Source organism: Ooceraea biroi, chromosome 11, assembly GCF_003672135.1.
Source record: "Ooceraea biroi isolate clonal line C1 chromosome 11, Obir_v5.4, whole genome shotgun sequence".
Taxonomy (NCBI): Eukaryota; Metazoa; Arthropoda; class Insecta; order Hymenoptera; family Formicidae; genus Ooceraea; species Ooceraea biroi.
In genome coordinates, this window is record NC_039516.1 from 25925 (window position 1) to 29809 (window position 3885).

The 3885-nt window shown below is 33.6% G+C and overlaps 1 long non-coding RNA gene across 3 annotated transcripts; it reads left to right on the forward strand.

Moving 5' to 3' along the window:
* Positions 1-1689: 1689 nt before the first annotated feature.
* On the forward strand, positions 1690-3359 carry LOC105285038. 3 transcript variants are annotated; one of them, XR_003407260.1, is made up of 5 exons: positions 1690-1969; positions 2031-2308; positions 2502-2693; positions 2867-3059; positions 3167-3359. It is a non-coding gene; the product is annotated as an uncharacterized LOC105285038 (long non-coding RNA). The 3 variants fall into 3 exon arrangements; XR_003407262.1 differs by having other exon boundaries at positions 1692-1969; positions 2131-2308; XR_003407261.1 differs by lacking the exon at positions 2867-3059 and having other exon boundaries at positions 1700-1969.
* Positions 3360-3885: the final 526 nt, after the last annotated feature.

Sequence of the window (3885 nt, forward strand, 5' to 3'; positions counted from 1 at the left end):
ATTTGTACTTATATTAAAAGAAACTATTCTATATATTAACGATTCACTGCTTTAAATGACTTTCCTTCCTTCGTTCATATACATATTCGTCGTTTATGGCTTTGAATATTCAAAATAACTACTACATTTTCGAAACTTCTTTTGTTAATAACTTTTTAATAAACAATGACCGCCGGCTAAAACCTTCTGAAAGTCACTCAGGAGGGTGACCTCTATAACATATGTCAAGGTCAAGGTCAAGGTCATCGGGGCTGGCTCCCCTATAATGCATAATTACCATATTTTGATCAACTGAGTCAGTTTTTTCTTTTTCGAAAGGTAATATTGTCAGATTGGCCTCCCGACCAAACAGCATAACTTGTCTGTGTGGTGTTAGTACTCTATTCAGAGTACTAAACGAGGCCTCACAAGTGGCTGAACTACAACCAAAGACTGTATTTACAGCCAGCAAATTAGACGTGTCCTTAAAAGCAACTTTTTGGTGAAATAATTTTGAAAAATAATTTTTTTTAAATATTATTTTCTTGGAAAAACTTTTTTACACAGACAAACTCTTCTTTGCACGGAATTTTAATATTCAATTTTGTAAGTTCCTGTATATGTAGTTCATTTAAGTCATCAAAATCGAAATTATAAATTTTATCTATAGCATTAATTAAACTATTATTACTGAAAAATCGAGTATTCATTTCGTTGATGACTAAATCAAATATTTCAAAATAAATTTGTGGATAAAATTGTTGATTGATCCCAAGTAGCAAAACAATATTTTTAAACGATTTTAAAAACATTTTGAAAAACATTTTTAGGAAAGGAAAAAAATATTTTAAAAACGTTAAAATTAATGGGTTAATACCACTTTTTTCATTAAAAAAACATTTATTTTAATATGAAATAAATATTATGTTAATATTAAGTAAATATTATTTTAATATGAAGGGGTTATGCCACCTTGACGCTCTCAAAGATAGACCATTTTCGTGAATTTCTGTGGAATGTATCTTAACAACAATCATAATTTCGTTTTTGTATATGTATTTGCCATACTTTGAAGTATTAAAAAAAATGAATAAGACATTAATTATGATAATAAATAAAAGATATATGTCTTGCAGTGGAGCACCGAAAAAAAAACGGTGGGCCTGATTCAGCTCGCACATGTTATCTGAAAGCAAAATGTTAAACTGCTTCTTAAAGTTTGAACTTGACGCTATCAGTTATCGGGCCACTTTTTAAATTTTTGCACAATTACGGAAATTACAAACACATGAAAGAAAAAGTGGAATTTTTGGCGAAAAAAATGCGCCTTCTTTGTAATGTCAAAAAAAAACGAGGAAACAAATCAAAAAAAGCTCCCGATAACCGATAAAGAATATAATAACAAATATTGCTGTAAAATTATAATGCGATCCGTGCATTACAAAAGGAGTTAGGGTGAATTCACACCTTGGCAGAATAGCAGAAAGCAGAAAGCAGAAAAGCAGAAGCCAATCAGAACTCGCGCGGATAGTCGACAGTTGGCGGAAAGATAGAAGCAGAAAAGCAGAATGTACTGTCGACTACCAGCGCGAGTTCTGATTGGCTTCTGCTTTTCTGTTTTCTGCTATTCTGCCAAGGTGTGAATTCACCCTTAGAGTGCCTCCCCACACAGCGTAACTTGCGTAAGCGTAACCTGTGCTGACCAATCACATCGTTCCGTTTGAATATCAGCTTCCGTCTAGTTATTTTACGTCTTTTGCGCTATTGCCGAATACGCCGAATTCAATATCTAGTGGAAGATACGCTGATGCATGTGTGTTAGTGCGTATCGTTTTTGGCCAGTTTGGACGGATCAATCCTCTGTGATCCACCGAATTGGGCGGCATTACAGTGTAACTGTAAAATTCGTGTAATAAGAAGTATTGTTTGAGAAAGTTGTTCTTGGATGGTGCAGAGCTGCAAAAATAAAAAGCAAGAAAATCAAATCAGGGTAAGTTAACAAGTAGGTTAGTTTCACATAAAATTATATTGATGATATATTGTATTAACAGACACGTGCACGCTAATCAGTACATTAATTAACTACAAACTGGGTGTACTCCACGTTCGAGGAACTAGTTTCCGTACGGTAAATGCGGATTCTTTATACAGAGTGTGAAATCATTTCCGGCGCAGCCAGTTAGCATGGGAAAACAATTCCGGCAACTTTCCGTCAAATCTCCAATGAGAGATGACATAGCTGATGTGGCGTTTTAGATTAAAGAATCGTTTCCTACTCTCTCCAGTCTCTGGGTTGAAGAAATGGCAACGCAAAGAAGGCGAATGTAAGGTACGGACGCATGTTCTTGCGCGTGTCGAGTGCACCACCACGATTGTATATTTATATTGTACATTTACACTGAAATAAAGTTATTGGTGTAAACACATCAAATTAGAAGTATATGTGACAATATAAAAGTATTAAACTATAAATACATATGTCTTTAATAACTTAACGGCAGTAAATTTCTGTATTGTTGCAGGATATTAATACCTACAAAACTAGTATCGGAGACGATATTAATGCCTGGTTAAAAATATTACATTTATACCACATCCAAGACTGGATGATCATTCTAGTAGAAACATATGATGTGAAAGGCCAATAAGCTATTACCTAGAACTACTGTTTTGGACAAAATACGAAGTGGTTTTGCTGCCAAGACTGCTGATAGGTAAAAATGTTTAGACTTGTTTGATAATCAATATAATTATCATATTTCTCATGTAGGCAAAACAATAATAGAAATTGCATAACATCTATAGAAATATAGTATTTTTGTATTTGAAAATTGTGTCTTAAGTGCCTTATTCTTATTCTTATTATTATTATTATTATTATTATTAGATGCTTTGCTGTAATTAATCCAATCAAGTCTGAATCGCGTTCTGCTGAATCATGGAGAGGCTTGATTACGCGCATTCGTCATTTAATGTTGACTACATATGATAGAACTCTTTCGCGCTTTGAAGATATACGCGAGCAGAGAGAAAGACGAAACAATCCTAACTGGAATTTTTGCCATTATTTTTTCTTGCAGGTAGTTTCCTTTTGCAATATTTATTCCAAACTGTTGTCGAATTATCTAATATTGATTAATCTTTCTGAACGTATTCCTTCTATTGTAAAATTATATTTGTGTTTCAGGAAGAATTAGTATTTGAACTAAATCATCATCTAAGACTTCTTTTGGTCGAGTGTAAGGCGTCCTTGTTAGATCTTAGAAGTTACTTGAATAATAATAATGATAATTTAGAATAATGGTCTGTACATTTATTAGTAAAGTATGATGAGATATATTTATTCATCAATAAAGAAAAAATCTAACAAAATACGAGATGCAGATATTTGTTTCCAACATTTTCATTACTACCTTCAACTAATAAATTATTAATTTTTTATAACGTTGGCATTAGTAATAATATAATATAATACGAATATAATACGAATACCTTTTAGAATAGTCTACCGATATCACTTTTTATGTATCCTGAAGAAAGCACAAGACATATCACATACATTCCGCTTCACGCACACTCGTAGACACAGTACCGAATCCCCACGACGCGTACTTTTCGAGACGCGTAAAGTACAAAACCAATCACAAATTCATGTAGCATTTCTGTTCAGAGTATACAACAGAAACTCTAAACAGCGATTGGTTGTGTTACGTTACGCATTGCGCACAATTCGGAAAAGTACGCCCCACTGGTATGGCGAATTTCAGGATAGCGTAACTTTTATGCTAACGTTTAGTAAGTTACTAGAATACGCAGGTTACGTTTACGCAAGTTACGCTGTGTGGGGAGGCACCCTTAGAAGGCCCACCGTTAGGAAAAAAGTAGTTTCGAGAAAAACGACTTTAA